Raw genomic sequence first — 20,096 nt, forward strand, 5'->3', positions numbered from 1 at the left:
TTTCCTTGTTACTACGTAAACTTGGAGGTTGTTGACTCACTTGCTGGTGTATCCCTCATTGTGTTTAGTTCAGCAGTCAATTCACAGGCAGTTTTTAATCTGTTATGTTTACTGGTCACTACCAAATACTTTTCCTGGCATTCTGATGTTTTCTTGGTGCTCCTGAGTGAGGACGATCTCCATAGGAGCCCGTTTCCCAATGCTGGTGAATGGTTCAAATGGCTCTGAGCACTATGGGACTCAACTGCTGTGGTCATTAGTCCCCTAGAACTTAGAATTACTTAAACCTAACTAACCTAAGGACATCACACACATCCATGCCCGAGGCAGGATTCGAACCCGCGACCGTAGTAGTCGCACGGTTCCAGACTGCGCGCCTAGAACCGCGAGACCACCGCGGCCAGCTGGTGAATGGTTTCGACAAGTTTGCTGATGAAAATCGTCAGTTTCTTTGCTATTTGTCAGACACTATTGCCTTCTTGGTGCAAAGTGATTATCATTATCCATGATTCATAAGGAATCTGGCACTTTGGAGCCATTTTCAATTAATTTCATGGCATGTTACACCTTTATGCAAACGCAACTACAAGTGAATATAAATGTAAACAATGTACCTCTACTTAGCCATGTGGTCTACTCGCTCCACCTGTCATGTTTAGTAGAGCTTCTTGGACAGGCAACGTCGGTTTACATAAACCGGAGCAATACTAGTATGTTCCAGTATGTATCTATATGTACAATAATTAAGTCTACAGTACTGAACATATCATTATTAACCATTATTTGAGCTTACTATGCCGTATTCTAACCAATAACTCATATAGATAACTTCCATCTTTCTCCGTTGTAATACGCAGCATGGTGTTTCCAAATTTACGGAGGGCAGTGTATGTCAGCTCGATATGATACACGATGTACACTATCAATCTCTGGTGACAATTTTGTGGTAGCTGTTAATCGCAGACACTGACACTCAGTTGTTGGTTTACCAGTGTAGCTGTTTGTCACAAACGGTATCCAGTATCTACTGTCCCCTTTTCCAAAACATAGAGGATTTTCTTCAAAGTTTAAGATGACTTTAAATTCTAATAACCAGACTAAACCAAATAAAACATATTTTGTACAGTTAACAGTGTTTGATGAAATAAAATATTTCTAACACTACAGTTCACTTGCGTTTCGTGTTTCACAACTTTACTTTTCGTTCCTGTTATATCAACTGTGTAAACTCTAGTTACTGGTAACAGCGATAAGTGTTGTTTAGTCTGTAATTAATTGAAGAATGTGCTAGATATGAGTGATACTTCACTCTCTGAGTCTATAAATATGTTAACCTTGGAATTTTCCACGGACCCTGCTATTATAGGTTGTGGGTTGTTGATAGTCAAGATTGGTTATTGCAGTAGCAACCATTCCTTTGTCGGTATTTTGTGCATGAAATTAACATATTTATTATGAAGCAGGCCTCCTAGTGTATCTCTATGACCTGGGCTCCGGCCCTGGAACCATATCACACCACGCTTTCCTCATTATCAGTAATCACAGGTTGGTTACCAAATCGGGATATTATATTACCATTCTGGGTTCTAGTGTTTCTCGGTACAAATTCCTGCGGAGTTATGGGACCTAAATTCGAAAGTTAATGTTTCTTTTGACAATTGTCATTACCGCTTTTTCTATTGCACTGGTGTACTCTAGCTAGATTGACTTCATGATTTTTGAAATTATTACCACTATTCATGTTGTAGTTCAGATTTTCCCCTTGCTGTAGAATTTCATAACGGTCTTTATTTATTGCATCTAGAGTATCAACGAAAGATAACAATTCTGGAACCGTTTACCAGCCACTACATAATATGTCTTTCTATGCATAGATGGATAAATATCTAATTAAGATTCTAACCAGTCCCTCTTCCTCCATCAGTTTATATAAACACTTTCTCCATGTTAAATGCCAGTCAAAATATTTTCTCATTGCACCCCACGTATTACTGAAATATTTCGGGTCCCACAAATCTGATATTAACCTCTCTTGTTCACTGGTCAACCAGTAGTTCTCTTTAAATTTCTTCTGGAAGTCTTCCCAAGAAGAAAAGTTCACTATGTTTCCGGTACCCCATTGTGAGGGTTCCTCTAAAAGGTACCCCCCGCACATTAAATTTTCTTAGAATCTTCCCAGTTCTTTGGCAAAGCTTTGATTGAATCTTTTCAAAAAATAAGTTGTTTGTACATTCCCATCCAGCTTAAACTTAGGGAATTGCCTGGATAATCCTGAATTGGCCCCCCATTGTAGATCAGTCATCACTTCACTAGTCAATACCACATTAGGAGAACTCATCCTCTTGTCTACTTTATCTTGGATAAGTTTGAATTCTCTCCATAGGTCATCCATACCTACCTCAGTATCACTAAGTTCAGAAGATAAAATAGGAGTTACATTCCTGGATGTTACTTTCTCAGAAACTTTTCGATCTGTAAGTTCTTCCACCTGCTCCTCCAAACTATTTATATTTATAATGTTGGACTTCACTAGTTTCTCTCTGCAATTTCTTTCCACAGTATCTACTTTGTATTCATGCCTGTAGTTTGCAATTGGATAATTGGTATAAACTTCTCTTGCTTATCAACACTCTTTCTTACAGTATGTAATTTCTGCTTTGGAACATCAAATTTAACATTAAATACATTTTCAAATGACCCTAATTTTTCACTGATTTTGGTTTTTACCATATTACATTTTTCCTTGATATGAAATTCTAACCTTTTTGCTAACTCTTGGATTTGATCGTTCTGTTTCTGACTAAAGTCAATGAATAACTGATTTACATTAAGGTTTAAAGAACTTGTTAATTCTTTCTTTAAATCTATTTTAAAAATTTTCAACTTTACTATTTAGTGTGTCAAATTCAGTCTTTAGTAAACCCATATTTGTTGCTTGACTAGTCAAGGTTTCTTTCTGGTCATTTAGAACTTCACTTTGAGCATTTAAACTAGAATGTGCCAAACCTGTTTCTTTCCTTAGAGCTTCATTCTAAGCATTTAACCTAGAATTTAAAATTTCATTTAATTGTAAACTCTGGGCTTCTAGTTTAACATTTAGTTCCTTTCTTAAAGCTGCTGAATCTGCACTCTGTGCATCTGATTTAGCATTTTGAGCTTTGATTAGGTTTACTAACTCAGACCAGTCTGACATTACTCTGCCGAATCTCATACCTGTAACTGGTTCTTGAGGTTTTTTTTTCCATTTGTCCTAAGTTATCCATATTCTTATTAGCTTTAGACCTAGTAATCATTAAAAAATCCAACTCTGAGTATAATACCTACAGTAACATTGTTCACTTAACTGTTTTTATTATTTTGTACTAAAACAATAAAGTTCTGTTTTACAATCAAATGGTGCAGAAATTAGGCTCAAGCGGATGTGTAACCAGCACCGGTGAACAGCATCTGGTGCCAGTGGCATCAGATGCTGGTTTCTGCCATCAGCATACCGACGATATGTGAGAGGTGTATACTCCCCACACCATATCTTCTTAGTCGAATTGTTCTTGGCATATCTCTTCTTGGTCTAATACTTCGAGATTTTCTCTCTGTTCTTTTAATGTTACTACTTTCTTATGTCTTCTCTTTTTTGCATTTACTAATTTTATGATTTTAATTTTTAGGCAGAATCCAATTCTGTGAACTGGTTCTTTTATATTGTTATGCTCGGTTGCTGTGGCAACACATAATATCTTCTTATCTAGCTTTCATCTCAAAATTCCTGTGTTCTTCTGTCCTTTCACCCAGGCCGCCATGTTCTAACACTTTGGACAACTTAAAGTGGCAAAGTGTGAGTGAAAAATCCAGCTTCTTTAATGATATGACTTACTTGAAATGGTCAGCCAACTTTCCTTGCTGGTTAGCTTTCTGCTGCAACCTTCTTTTCTCTTCTTCTCTGAAGTATATATGCTAGGAACAGGAATTTCTCAAGACTCTTTCTACTTATAAAAGTAAGCAGACATACGCAGTTTCTTTTCGTCACTTCACAACATATATTTGAACATCAGACTTTTACAAAGCTCCTTCTCCACATAAACAAACACTATCAAGTAAGTCTCGTCGAGTGTCCAAAGAGTTCATTTAGACATAAGAAAAGGTTGGCTTAAAACCCAAGTCCATTCTCATTCTGAATCTGAAAACACATTTTCTCCTTTCCAAGTCCAAAATGAGCATTAATTAACAATATATCAACTGTTATTTTTTTCCCCCACTAAAATCGTCAAAGTTATAAAACAGCAGAGAGTACATAATGACTCCTTGTTATTTCACTATGGCTTCCATGGCATGACTGGCAAACATTTTTCGGTGCCGTGCGACCACATCTATAGTTGTCTCATGATAAACTTCAAACCTGCACACACAGACAGGTGGTGCACTGTAAATAGGCTCTCTCTCACGTATATTTAAAATATCGTGGGTTCAAGATGGTAGAAGGCCAAGTGGCTCTAGAATTTACGTGGAAATTCTTGAAACATGAAAACGTTAACTCTCCATTGACACTGATGTCCCACCTGTCTAAGCCATCATGGGTTGTCACTAGACCAATAATGCATGTTCCTTGTATTTACTTAACATTCAGGTTGGTGAGGATGTGCTGCTGTGACTTCTGACAGAACTGTACACGATTCTGGAAATGATTCCCATTCAGTTCTTGATGTATGTGTATGTGGTAAGGATGGAACTGATGACATGTAAGAATACAATGTACACTGGTTTTAGAAGTGCCAATCTCGTATTCAAGCTGTCATGTACTCACATGTGGATTCATAGCAATGGAAGCGAGAACAGTAACTTCAGCAGCTTTGTCTGTGTGAGTGCTACGACGATTGCGTTGTTGTGGGTTGAAACTTCCCGTTTCCTCTAGCGTCACAACACGACGAGAAACCATCTGTCGGGAAGGTGGGTTCTTGTCAGGGTATCGCTCTCTGTACAGTTTTGCTGCATGCGTAGCATTTCGCCTACCTTCAACAACAACAACAATAAAGGAAACGTTATGTCGATGCAGTTTGTAGGAAGGTCAGCCTTTACTGTATGTGTACTCTACACAACAGTATTTAAAAGGACTATGTACCTGTACATAAGAAAACAGTATTGCAATTACTGTTCTGCTAACTGACATTCCCCATAGATGAGTAGCACTTCTACTTTCTCTTCGTTGCTGTATATTCTACTCACACAACTCAACTGATGATGCGTGACAGAATGACGGATGTGCATTTTACTTATGTTTACATTTGCCCTCTGTCAACATCAACATGTGGATGTGTTCCATTACCCCGAGTGCCTTCACTAAGTGCTGGGAGCATCAACGTCAATGTTGTGTTACGTAATTAATAATGTTGTCTTTCAGGGAATGGTACTCTGTGATACATTATTGAATACGTCTTTAGGAGAGGAAATGAATTACCAAATGAAAAATACAGGGTGCGATTTAAAAAAGTCATACCACTGTTCATATCTTTCTAAAAAAAACAAAGCTACAACAAAGGCAATCATGCTGATTGATGTCCCCCTGACAGTTCAAGAACATTTGCTTGAAACATTTTGTAATTTGTATCTGGCCAAACAGTTGTTTAGGGTGGTCAAGATAAATGTGACACCTAGTATCTTTGTATTGTCCAGCTTGGATCCTTATCATCACTCACAAACAGTACAGTTCTTACATTGTATTACCTGTATGTTGTTTACATATAAAGCAATATCTCTCTGCATACAAAAACCTCATCTTGTTACACCTCGTTGTACTATGGGAGTATGGTGATATCTTCACTATTTGCAATGCTTTCCAAAAAAGCAGTTGTTTGTAAGTAAAGTAGATGCATTTATCCTCAGTTGTCCATTTCTCAGAGTAGCATAAATGCACCCCACCATCAAAACAACTGCTGCAACGTATTCTTTTTCGTAATCACATATGCTATTCTCTGTGCCACAGGATGCTTATTGCTTGTGGCACATCTGCGTGTACCTTGTAAACTGCAAATCATCATTAAGATTTTCCATGAGAACAATTTTATTGTGCTTTAGGTAGTATTTCATAACTGATAGTCAACAGTCTATATGTAAGATATGGACCCATTTGAAAAAGTTCCACAATTCCTGAGTTTCAAGCAGGTTTAATGATGTTGCACAGAGCAGAGAAAACAATGTCCCTCCTTGCACATGTTGCCACTCTAAATAAGTGGAGCATAAACACATCAATTTTTGTAAGGTTTCCTCTGTCACATTCACAAGTTTCTTTTCTCTTGTTACTAACAGATGTAAATGCATTTTCTGTCACTATCTATTTGCAAAAATGGTATGTAAGAGCCTAGTAACTTTGGATAATACTCCTGTAACACACATATAGCTTCGTCTTACTCCTAGTCTGTGACGTCACCAGAGCTTCTGCCAATAAAAGTGTGTTCCAATAACATGACCAAATCTTGATATTTAATGATTTTTAAGCTTTAATTACATAAAAATAAGGGATATTTTGTGAGAACACTGTAAATGAAATTTAAATAATTAATGGAAAATCTCATATAAAGATGTGAAACAATTACTAACAAAGAGATAGAGGGGCTGGCCAGTACTTACCTCAGCTCAGTACAGCCGATAGAGACACAAAAAACAACCGAAAATTTAAGCTCCTAGCTTTCGGAATAAATGTTCCTTCATCAGGGAGGAGAGAGGGGAAAGAAAGGGAAGAAGGGAAAGTGGATTTAGTTACTCACAACCCAGGTTATGAAGCAACAGGGAAAGGAAAACAGGGAAGGTAGCAAGGATGGAGGCATGGTTGTCAGAGGGAAGCCAAAGATATTCTACTGCAGGTACTGTGCCAGCTTCAAGCCAAAGAGGATGCATACAGAAGTAAAGAGGTGTATAGTATAAAGATGTAGGATGGAAAGATGCATGAATGGCTAAAGAGGAAAGGGAAAGAGGAGAAGACTGAAAAGTAAATGGGAGTGAGGTTGTTTAACGTAGGTTTAGTCCAGGGGGATGGCGGGATGAAAGGATGTGCTGGAGTGCAAGTTCCCATCTCCGCAGTTCAGAGGGACTGGTGTTGGGTGGGAGAAGCCAAATGGCACGTACAGTGTAGCAGGTTCCTAGGTCCCTAGAATTATGCTGGAGGGCATGCTCCGCTACTGGGTATTGGACATCTCCTAGGCGGACAGTTCGTCTGTGTCCGTTCATGCGCTCAGCCAGTTTAGTTGTTGTCATACCGATGTAAAAGGCTGTGCAGTGCAGGCATGTCAGCTGATAAATGACATGTGTAGTCTCACACGTGGCCCTTCCTTGAATTGTGTATGTTTTCCTAGTAGCGGGGCTGGAGTAGGTGGTTGTGGGGGGATGCATGGGGCAGGTTTTGCAGCGGGGTCGGTTACAGGGGTAGGAACCGCTGGGTAGAGAAGGTAGTCTGGGAATATTGCAGGGTTTAACAAGGATGTTACGGAGGTTAGGGGGACGACGAAAGGCAACTCTGGGTGGTGTGGGGAGAATTTTGTCAAGGGATGATCTCATTTCAGGGGTTGACTTGAGAAAGTCATATCCCTGGCGGAGTAATTTATTGATGTATTCGAGGCCAGGATAATATTGGGTGACAAGGGGGATGCTTCTGTGTGGTCTGAGGCTAGGAATATTGTTGTTGGACGGGGAGGAATGTATTGCTCGGGAGATCTGTTTGTGGACAAGGTCTGCAGGATAGTTGCGGGAGAGGAAAGCACTGGTCAGGTTATTGGTGTAATTGTTGAGGGATTCGTCACTGGAGCAGATACGTTTGCCACGAATACCTAGGCTGTAGGGAAGGGAGCGTTTGATGTGGAATGGATGGCAGCTATCAAAGTGAAGGTACTGTTGTTTGTTGGTGGGTTTGATATGGACAGAGGTGTGGATGTGAGCTTCAACAAGATGAAGGTCAACATCCAGGAAGGTGGCTTTGGTTTTGGAGAAGGACCAGGTGAAATTCAGATTCGAAAAGGAGTTGAGGTTATGGAGAAAATTAAGGAGTGTTTCTTCACCATGAGTCCAGACCACAAAGATGTCATCTATAAACCTATACCAGGCCAGGGGAAGCAGCTGTTGGGTCTTCAGGAAAGCCTCCTCCATGCGGCCCATGAAGAGGTTGGCATAGGATGGAGCCATCCTGGTTCCCATGGCAGTTCCCCTGATTTGTTTGTAGGTCTGGCCTTCAAAAGTGAAGTAATTATGGGTGAGGATGAAGTTGGTAAGTGTGATAAGGAACGAGGTTTTTGGAAGATCTTCGGGTGGGCGTTGGGAGAGGTAGTGCTCAAGGGCAGAGAGACCATGGGTGTGTGGGATGTTTGTGTAAAGGGATGTAGCATCTATGGTGACAAGAAAGGTTTCAGGTGGGAGAGGAGTGGGAATGGATTTGAGGCGTTCTAGGAAGTGGTTTGTGTCCTTGATGTAGGATGGGAGCCTGCAGGTGATAGGTTGGAGGTGTTGGTCTACCAGAGCTGAGATACGTTCTGTTGGGGCTTTGAAGCCTGCTACAATGGGACGGCCAGGATGGTTCTGTTTGTGGATTTTGGGTAATAGGTAGAAGGTAGGGGTACGTGGCTCAGGTGGAGTGAGTAAGTCTATGGAAGCCATTGTGAGGCCTTGTGAGGGACCTTGGATTTTTAGGATTTTCTGCAGCTCAGTCTGAATGGAGGGAATGGGATCCAGGGTAACAGCTTTGTAGGTTGAGGTGTCGGAGAGTTGACGCAGTCCTTCTGCCACATACTCCACACGGTCAAGTACCACAGTTGTGGAGCCTTTATCCGCCGGAAGGATTACAATAGAGCGGTCTGTTTTCAGCTGTTTAATGGCACGGGATTCAGCTGGGGTGATGTTGGGGGTTGTCGGAATGTTCTTCAAGAAGGACTGGGAGGCAACACTGGATGTGAGGAATTCCTGAAACGTCTGCAAGGGATGGTTTTTGGGGAGGGGAGGAGGATCCCTTTGAGAAGGCGGTCGGAACTGTTCTAAACAAGGTTCAACACTGGGTCTAGTATTTGGGGGCTGTGTTTGGGTGGTGAAGTGATATTTCCAGTTGAGGTTCCGGGTGAAAGAGAGGAGATCTTTAACCAGGGCAGTGTGGTTGAATTTAGGTGTGGGGCTAAAGGTTAAGCCTTTTGATAGAATAGATGTCTCTTGAGGAGAGAGGGATCTGGATGAGAGGTTTAGAACTGAATTGGAGTTGGTGATATGTGGCATTTGACTGTGGTTATAGTTGAGATTTGGTCTGTGTGGGGTATGTGCTGGGATGGGGAGATTGAGTAGGGTGGCTAGGCTAGGCTTGTTGGCTATGAGGGGGGTTTGTTGACGGTTCTGTTGTGGTTGGTGTTTGTGAGGGATAGGGAGAGGGACCCCACTTCTTAGGTGTTGCACTAGCACTGTGGATAGTTTTTTCAGGTGGTGTGTGGCATGGGACTCAAGTTTGCGGCTGGCTTCTAGGATGATGTTCCTGAGTGTGTTCTCCAAGCAAGGGTTTGAGAGGTGGAGGACTTTGAAGAGAGATAGGAGCTGTTGGGAGTGGTGGTTACATGAAGTAGTGTAGAGGTTCAGGACAAGTTGGGTAAGGGCTAAGGATTGAAGGTTCTGGAAGTCCAGGAGAGATTGGTGGAAGGAGGAATTGCACCCAGAGATGGGAACTTTTAAGGTAAGTCCTTTAGGGGTAATTCCAAAGGTTAAGCAGGAACGGAGGAAAAGTATGTGGGATTGCAGTTTGGCTACGGTAAATGCATGTTTCCGGAATGAATGTAAATAATGTGGTATAGGATTAGGGTACATAGTGGGTAACTGGTGGGTAGGGAAATTAAATAACTAAAGTTAGAATAGTAATCATAAGAAGGAATAAAACACATGGGAATAAAACACATCCCACACACCCATGGTCTCTCTGCCCTTGAGCACTACCTCTCCCAACGCCCACCCGAAGATCTTCCAAAAACCTCGTTCCTTATCACACTTACCAACTTCATCCTCACCCATAATTACTTCACTTTTGAAGGCCAGACCTACAAACAAATCAGGGGAACTGCCATGGGAACCAGGATGGCTCCATCCTATGCCAACCTCTTCATGGGCCGCATGGAGGAGGCTTTCCTGAAGACCCAACAGCTGCTTCCCCTGGCCTGGTATAGGTTTATAGATGACATCTTTGTGGTCTGGACTCATGGTGAAGAAACACTCCTTAATTTTCTCCATAACCTCAACTCCTTTTCGAATCTGAATTTCACCTGGTCCTTCTCCAAAACCAAAGCCACCTTCCTGGATGTTGACCTTCATCTTGTTGAAGCTCACATCCACACCTCTGTCCATATCAAACCCACCAACAAACAACAGTACCTTCACTTTGATAGCTGCCATCCATTCCACATCAAACGCTCCCTTCCCTACAGCCTAGGTATTCGTGGCAAACGTATCTGCTCCAGTGACGAATCCCTCAACAATTACACCAATAACCTGACCAGTGCTTTCCTCTCCCGCAACTATCCTGCAGACCTTGTCCACAAACAGATCTCCCGAGCAATACATTCCTCCCCGTCCAACAACAATATTCCTAGCCTCAGACCACACAGAAGCATCCCCCTTGTCACCCAATATTATCCTGGCCTCGAATACATCAATAAATTACTCCGCCAGGGATATGACTTTCTCAAGTCAACCCCTGAAATGAGATCATCCCTTGACAAAATTCTCCCCACACCACCCAGAGTTGCCTTTCGTCGTCCCCCTAACCTCCGTAACATCCTTGTTAAACCCTGCAATATTCCCAGACTACCTTCTCTACCCAGCGGTTCCTACCCCTGTAACCGACCCCGCTGCAAAACCTGCCCCATGCATCCCCCCACAACCACCTACTCCAGCCCCGCTACTAGGAAAACATACACAATTCAAGGAAGGGCCACGTGTGAGACTACACATGTCATTTATCAGCTGACATGCCTGCACTGCACAGCCTTTTACATCGGTATGACAACAACTAAACTGGCTGAGCGCATGAACGGACACAGACGAACTGTCCGCCTAGGAGATGTCCAATACCCAGTAGCGGAGCATGCCCTCCAGCATAATTCTAGGGACCTAGGAACCTGCTACACTGTACGTGCCATTTGGCTTCTCCCACCCAACACCAGTCCCTCTGAACTGCGGAGATGGGAACTTGCACTCCAGCACATCCTTTCATCCCGCCATCCCCCTGGACTAAACCTACGTTAAACAACCTCACTCCCATTTACTTTTCAGTCTTCTCCTCTTTCCCTTTCCTCTTTAGCCATTCATGCATCTTTCCATCCTACATCTTTATACTATACACCTCTTTACTTCTGTATGCATCCTCTTTGGCTTGAAGCTGGCACAGTACCTGCAGTAGAATATCTTTGGCTTCCCTCTGACAACCATGCCTCCATCCTTGCTACCTTCCCTGTTTTCCTTTCCCTGTTGCTTCATAACCTGGGTTGTGAGTAACTAAATCCACTTTCCCTTCTTCCCTTTCTTTCCCCTCTCTCCTCCCTGATGAAGGAACATTTATTCCGAAAGCTAGGAGCTTAAATTTTCGGTTGTTTTTTGTGTCTCTATCGGCTGTACTGAGCTGAGGTAAGTACTGGCCAGCCCCTCTATCTCTTTGTTAGTAAATGAAATTTGAATGTTATGGTTGCGTGGTTGGTTGCTTGGGGAAGGAGACCAGACAGTGTGGTCATTGGTCTCATCAGATTAGGGAAGGATGGGGAAGGAAGTCAGCTGCGCCCTTTCAGAGGAACCCTCCCAGCACTCTCCTGGAGTAATTTAGGGAAATCACAGAAAACCTAAATCAGGATGGCCGGATGCGGGACTGAACCGCCATCCCCCAAATGCGAGTCCAGTGTCTAACCACTATGCCACGTCACTCGGTGTTTGAATGTTATGATCACACCAAATAACAACAATTCGAACCATATTTTTAACATAGGAAAATAGCCTTGTACAAAATCCATTTTCGACCTGTTTCTAAATGTGCTAATGTGGATGTCTTGCCCCACCTTCCTGCGGATCCTGATTCCAATTTTGATTGTGAAGAGTTGCTGAATTGCTTAACTTCCATCTGAGTATTAAAATGCAGGCCACAGTCAAAGGTTTCCCAATTATGAGGTTGTGCATAGCAGCTGCTGTTGCTGCTGACCCAGTTCTTCCCAGATGGTTTGATTTGTACAACAGGGTGGGTTAGAAATTAGATTAGATTAGATTAATTATTCATTCCATAGACCCACAAAAGAGGAGATCCTCCTGGGTATGGAACGTGTCAGATAAACACATTACCAAAATGAAATTAGAAAAACTTGAGTTTCATTAATTTTAATAATCCTCAGTCAATAAACAGTAAAATTATGTACATGAATTAAAATTAAACTTCTAATATTTACAGGTTTTATACTTACATCTGCTTTCATGAAATCCATCATTCACACAGTAGCTAGTTACTTGGCTACTACAACCAAGTATTGTCAAAAATTTAAGTAAAATATTCATTTCAATGATCCTCAGTTAAGAACAGTCAAATTATGTGCAGGATTTAAAATTAAACTTCCACTACTTAAAGACATAAGACTTACATCTGCTTTCCATACATCCATCATTCACACAGTAGGTAATTACTTGGCTTTTACAACCAAGTATCGTCAGAAAATAAAACATAATAATTTTCATTAAAATGGTCTACCACACTTGTTGAGAAATTCACGGATGGAATAGAAGGAGTTGGCCACCAAAAATTCTTTTAAATTATGTTTAAATTGTGCTTTGTCTGAAACTAAACTCTTAATGGTTGCTGGTGAAAATATGCGTTGCTGAATACTGGACTCCTTTATGGGCAAGAGTAAGTGATTTTAAATCTTTATATATATTGTTCTTATTCCTAATATTGACACTGTGTACTAAGTAGTTAGTTGGAAAAAGAGATGTATTATTTACATTAAGGAATAAATTTACTGAGAAGCTGTGGTTAGTATGCCCAATTCTTTGAATAGGTTTCTACATGATGTTCTTCGATTTACACTACACATTACTCATACGATTCTACTCTAAAAAAATTTTTCTATGTTTGTGGAATTACCCCAAAATGAGAGAGAGAGAGAGAGAGAGAGAGAGAGAGAGAGAGAGAGAGAGAGATTGTTTATTACTCTGTGGCGGTCAGCGCTCACATAATTATTCTTAGGATATAGAGCTTTTGTTCTTCTTAAGAGTAAATTTTACTAGAAGAGAACCATTCTTGTGATGTAAAAATCGACGCCTTAGCGAGTTTTTGATTCACATTATAAAATATATGTGTATATGGAAGGAAATCAGTTAATAGAACAAGAAAATATTGTTCGTTTCAAGAAGGTACATGTTATTCTACACCCAGCGTATACTTCTATTGTGATTTAATAATAAATACCAGCTTGAGAACAGTTCTGACGGGAGCGTTCAAAATTCTAGTGAAGTAGTTCGATGTTTTCTTCGGAAAAGAAGTCACTTCATGGATCATTCAAATCCACAATAGTACCTGGACATTTCTCAGAACTGAAAGCAATCTGATTGCTATGCAACAGAGCCCCAAAGAATGTTTCTCCATACTTTAGTTAGCACTTTCAGCTCAACACGGTATCTGCAGCAGGGTCCTGTAGAGCTAAACAGTAATTAGCCTAGTAGTAGTTGTAGTAGTAGGGAAAAAAGCCTTTATATATGTCTACCGTTAGACAGGACACGATCCTGATACAACACTCATAGTGAACCTGTTAGTAATTAATGTTTCATTGTGTGTATATATGTCTAGTTTTATAGAGTAACTACATTATAGTCCTACGTTTTGTGCAAGAGTATCTTGTGAAGAGAACGAATATGCCGTCCCAGCAACCGAGCAGAAACTTCAAAAAGGCCAGAACATTTGAATTACTAGCTTTCTTGAGCATTTATGCATTGTAGTGACCTTTCACATATTGATAATCTAAGTATAAATAGTGTTGTTACATTACTTTTACTAGTATTTCAGTAGATATAGTAAGACAATATGTTATGTGTTATCTATGTGCTGTTTGTGTCACATTGTAAAGTGTACACTAACAGCATTAGGACATCAACATTTTTGCGTGTGTAAAATTTAATAGTCACTTTTGTAGGACTTATTTAGCGGAGAAACTGTCAATTGCTTATTTACATGGTGATAACTAGATCTATGTTCAAAGCCAATAAGCAAGAACGCATCACAATGCCACAAAATGAATTAAATAGTGTGAATGCATCGTCAACTAGTGCCACAGAATTTAATACCGCCGTAATTAGCGATATGTCGATTACGGCTGAGCAACCTGCAGTAATTAATGCGCTCACGCCGTCGACACAAACGCTTGCTAGTTCCGACATTCATATGTCGAATGACGTCCAGAGAAATATGCAGCAACAACATGAATTTCATCTCTGACACAGACGCATGCAAAAACGAAACGACTGTACCGAAAAATGTGTCGGTACAATCCTCATTAAGCCCAATGCAATCGTCAGTTGCTGAGAATACCGATTTGTTGTCCCAGCTGATGTCAGGTTTGACTGTCATAACACAAGGGATTAAAGCATTGGAAACCACGCAATCCACGTTTGCAAATGACATGAATCATAGATTCCAGGCATTGGAAACCACGCAATCTAATCTTGCAACGGCATAATCACCGTCTGCAAATGACATGAATCATAGATTCCAGGGATTTTGAAAACCACGCAATCCACGTTTGCAGATGACATGAATCGTAGATTCCAAGTATTGCAGAGTGTGCAATTTAATTTGGCTCAGGAGCAATCTAATAAACTAAAAGAAATAAATGATAAGATTACTGAAAATTTCCAGAGTTTGGAAACAAAGCAGAGCCACTTGATTGCCAGTCAGGCACAACTCATAGTTACACAAGAACAACCGTATCAGGAATTAACAACCAAATACAAAGACATCTTATGACGTCAAGATAAATCATCAAGTGCAAGAAGTTATTCATGTAGAGAACACTATTGCACAGGACGTGAATACAATTAAGCACGATAACGAGCAAGCTGTCAATGAGCTTACTCGGAGGATAGATACTCTGTCTCGAAGGCGAGAAACACATAGAGAAACTTTTCAATGAACATAAGACATTGAAGATTGGGCGAAAGAGCAAACCAAGACAGTGCGAAATTATGTTGACCAAACCTTGAAAGAAACGGTTTCTAACGTGCAACTTAACAACGAAACTGCACGATAACAACTTAAAGCAGAAGTTAAAGAGATTAAGGAGAATATAGGAGATGAATTTCCTGCTTGGAAAGCAAAGATAGAAAATACATTAAAAGCATGCTAGCAGGGTCTAGTTAATACTAGAGGGGCACATACTACTTGCAGTTTATCAAAAGCATACATTATTCCTGATGAAACTAGTGAAACCGAATCGATGCAACAATATCCATGTATTGGTGCATATTCACGTAATTAACCAGAAACAAATTACCGCGAAGTAGCCAGCAGAATGCACCTGTGACTATGAATGAAGAAAAAATGCTTAAATATCGTCAATTCCAGATATTTATTCCCGAAAGGAAGTCGATCAATCTCATGGTATTGATCAAGCAACTTAAAGGTATATTGCCGCAGATGTGGAGTGAGCAACACAAAGTTATGTATGTTGCAGAATTCGTACATGGAGATGGATCGATGTGGGCGTCAGAAGCATCCGATTGGTGTCAAGAGTATGACCAATTTGAACTAAAATAAGGGAGTACAAGAAAGACTACTTAAGGAAGTTTTTGACCAACAACCTTTTTCTTACAAAAATGGATCTTTAAGAAAGTATTTCGAGAAGTATATAAATAAAAGCAAATACTGGAATGAACCAATCCCGACGCAGGATATCATTCGAATATTAAAGGACAAACTTCCACTTGAAGTTAAGGGAAATTTCTGCATGTGCCTGAACAACATGTGGAAGATTTTCTAGCCACATTGAATTCAATAGACATTCTGTTCGAAGAATCACGTGTGTGCTATAACCAACCAAGTTACCAACCTAACAAATACAATAGTAACAACAAACAGTATGGCAACAAACCTTTTGCACACAATTCACCAAACCCACAGGTGAATTATTTCCAGAAAAACGTGAAATTTGGTAACGAAAATCCCGACCTGTGTAATCATGACCAACAATGTGAACAAACATATAAACGGAAATGGAGGAAGAATAATAAGAAGAGGAAAGGATTCTATCAAGAAGGGATTTATGAGCAAAAACTCGGATATCAGCAACCAACCCAAGAATATCACAACCAACCACAAACTTCAGGTTGGGTACCAAATGCTAATGCAAATGAATGGAGAAATGAACCACCAATAATAAGTGACGTAACGGAGCAGACATGTACTAATAATGGACAATCGTCAAACTAAACTCGACTGTCAGAAGCCCCGACGGCGCAGTCGAGGAAGTTTTGAGGGGCGAAAATTCAAGCGTCAATTTTTTTCGGTACAATGATGGCAGATTATTAATAGAAGAACTTCAGCAGGATATGATGCCTTGTCAAGAGGAACATATCACTGAAGCTGTTGCGAAAATTCAGGCGGCAATTGAAGGCATTACTGTGCAAATAAGTCTTCTCAGGCTAAAGTGCAGACTCAACTCCAGTTATATATAGGAAATGTAACTAGAAATTGCACGTTCCTTGTAATAGAAAAATTGGTTGAGGGCTGTACCCTGGATATAGAGAGAGAAATTGGCATATCGATTTTTCTCTATGCCGTGCCAGTTTTACCATAATGGATCAGAAACATCAAGTGAACCTTCTCAGGGAATATAGTACCCATGGAAAGTATTGTCAGGGACGAAACTGCAAATAAAGTGTATACGTAGCAAACCTGCACAGTATTACCAAATCAGTTACTTGCAACCAGTCTTAAACCCTGAAGATATAGTATATGAAAAGGTGCAAGAACCTGAATATTTGCAACAACATCAAAGAAAGCAATTATATGATTTTCTGCAGGAATATCATGAAGTCTTTCAAGAAAGACCTGGTGTAATCAAAGGATACACATGCCATTTAGATGTGATACCACACCAAGTTTTCTGACAAATTTTTTATCCAGTACCGTGGCACCACCGAAAGGCAGTTGATGCGGAAATCCAACAGATGCTTGAATGGGATCTGATCGAACCTTCGACGAGTCCATACTGTAGTCCGCTTCATGGTGTCCCGAAAAAGGGAGGAAAAGTTCGTCTCGTGCTAGACGCACGGCAGATAGATAAGATTATCGTACCCGTGCGAACTCATGTGGAACATATCGATGAGCTAATTCAGAAGTTCGAGGGGATAAAATACTTAACAAATATTGATCTGAGAAGTGCGTTTTGGCAGGTGGCTCTAGACGAACCATCAAAAAAGTACACCGCATTTGGACATGCAGGTAGAAGCTATCAGTTTAAGGTTTTACCTTTCGGGCTAAACGTGAGCTCAGGAGTTTTTATAAATGCTCTAGACTTGGAAAAATAAAAAAAAACATATAAAGTTAAAGACCAAGTTCTAGTAAAAACTCATCCTGAGGCTTCACTTATACAGAGGAAGAACACAGAATGGCAATTATTGTATCGAGGACCATTTGTGATTACCAAAATACCCCATCCAAGAACTCATGTTTTGAAGGATGTGAAGAATGCAAAGGTGAAAGGAATGTATCCCCATGACTTGTTAAAGGAATTTCATGATAACTGAAGATTGAAGATACTATTCTTATCAATTAATATTGATTAGACAATTTTCATTAAACCTATGAATCATACTTAGGATAGTTTCTTTCTTTTTGCAATTTAGTAGTTAGTTTTTCTTTTCAGGCGTACTGTACGAGATATTCAGACATTATGTATTTGTTTTCCACTGTAAAGATAAGATTTCTTTTTAGTATGCGGAGAATTTAGCTATAGTATGATTCATTTCTTTAAAAAAAAAAATTATTTAGTTGATAGTAACTTCAATCAGGTTTCACAATGCATAATGACCATGGGTTAGTGACTCATATGAATCTGGTCTATGGCAAGATATTTTTTTCTTACGTAAATTTGAAAATGTCAGTGTATGTTTGTATTTTTTTTTTTACTCCCTGAGCTGAAGTCATGCAGTTCAGCAGGGGTAACCTGTTCTCAGTTTTAAAAAAACGCCTATTTGTTTCAATCTTTTGTGATAGACATTGTCTTTATAATTGTACTATTGTTGTAACATACCTGTCTATGTAAATTATGTTATGTCAATTGTTGCTCGCGAAGTTACCAACTGAGCGAATGCCGATCAGTTACAAGCACACCAACAAGTGTTAAAGTCAATCTGAAAGATGATGAGTGTAAGTTGAGATGGCATCACCAGTTTGATTAGTGTATATTGCTTTCTATGGTTGTTGATAGAAATGAAGAACACCTTACGACTTCCGAATATTTCGAGTTCAGGACAGACAATTAGAAAGAACTCTAGATTAGATTCTATTTCAGCTCAGCATAGATCAAACACCTTTTCCATGGAACTTACACTGACTCTTATTTTCGTGTTAGCCATATGCGGAAAACCATAATACCCACAAGGATACGGTGAAATGGGAACAGAATTCAATAAGTTACACGGAGATGACAAATAGAAGGGAATCATAGTGGATGTAAACTTGTCGAAGGTTCACCTCAAGATACAGAACATCAACAGTGCTGTGTTTCTTTTGTGAACAGTCATTCAAAAAAATATCCATGTCGTAATTTTTTTTTCCATTGTAATTCAATTAATTTTCTTCGCAAATGAGAAATACGAGGATGGTAAATCTACCCCGAGGTTTTCCTTGGTTTTCCTTTGTGGGGCTTGGCTGAATGGCTAGATTACTCGTTTGAAACATCCCAAGACGAGTGACAGAAGCTTTGAGTGATGACGAAAAAGGTTTCTGATCACATCTCATGCCATCCCCGACAAATGAATAAAAGCAAGCAAGTAAGCTATGCATATAAGCTGCACCAGGAATTTTCAAGCAGCACAGGTTTGTCAGCAGTATATGCACGCAAATCTATCATTTCAATTTGGATAGTCATTCACTAATTCCAAAATATCATAAGAAAATAGTGGATATTAATACTCTAGTGCACATTAATACAGCATCATAAACAATCACCGATATAGTGTTGTGTGAACGCTCGTGTTTGTTTTTGCCCAAAAACGTTCGTCCACAAGAGGGGCATATATGATGTATCACGCAGCGTAACTTGCTGTGACAGTGCGAGAGAGAGAGACAAAGATATTGTTTATTACTCTGTGGCGGTCAGCGCTCACATAATTATTCTTAGGATATAGAGCTTTTGTTCTTCTTAAGAGTAAATTTTACTAGAAGAGAGCCATTCTTGTGATGTAAAAATCGACGCCTTTGCGAGTTTTTGATTCACACTGTAAAATATATGTGTATATGGAAGGAAATCAGTTAATAGAACAATAAAATATTGTTCGTTTCCAGAAGGTACGCGTTATTCTACTCCCAGCGTATACGCCTATTGTGATTTAATAATAAATACCAGCTTGAGAACAGTTCCGACGGGAGCGTTCAGTTCTAGTGAACTAGTTCGATGTTTTCTTCGGAAAAGAAGTTACTACATGGATCATTCATATCCACAATAATACCTGGACATTTCTCAGAACTGAAAGCAATCTGATTGCTATGCAACAGAGCCCCGAAGAATGTTTCTCCGTACTTTGGTTAGCACTTTCAGCTCAACACGGTATCTGGAGCTGATTTCTACAACAGCGGAAGCGTGTAATCGCTATTAGTTTAACACATCGCCCTGTGTACGCTGTAAGTATTTACCCACAACAGTGAACATACAGTTACTCACACACATAGAAAGAAAATACAAGGTGGTGTGGAAAAAATTTCAGTATAAAGGTCCTGTAGAGCTAAACAGTAATTAGCCTAGTAGTAGTATAAAAAAACCTTTTTTTTTCAAAGGAGCCTTTATAGCGCTTTAGCAGTTCGATAGTATGTTGCTCGCAACTGAATTTATCAGGTTGTAATGCCAAGAATT

The 20,096-nt window shown here is 39.9% G+C and overlaps 1 protein-coding gene across 1 annotated transcript in view; it reads left to right on the plus strand.

Annotated features, from left to right (window-relative positions):
• The window catches only part of LOC126326285 (cilia- and flagella-associated protein 58-like), a 369,658-nt gene extending 350,174 nt beyond the window's left edge, over positions 1-19,484 (plus strand). The window contains exon 18 of the mRNA XM_049995640.1: positions 18,597-19,484. The gene's annotated coding sequence lies outside the window, so the exon portion shown is untranslated. The remainder of the gene's footprint in view (positions 1-18,596) is intronic.
• Positions 19,485-20,096: the final 612 nt, after the last annotated feature.

Source organism: Schistocerca gregaria, chromosome 1 (assembly GCF_023897955.1).
Source record: "Schistocerca gregaria isolate iqSchGreg1 chromosome 1, iqSchGreg1.2, whole genome shotgun sequence".
In the NCBI taxonomy this organism is placed as follows: domain Eukaryota; kingdom Metazoa; phylum Arthropoda; class Insecta; order Orthoptera; family Acrididae; genus Schistocerca; species Schistocerca gregaria.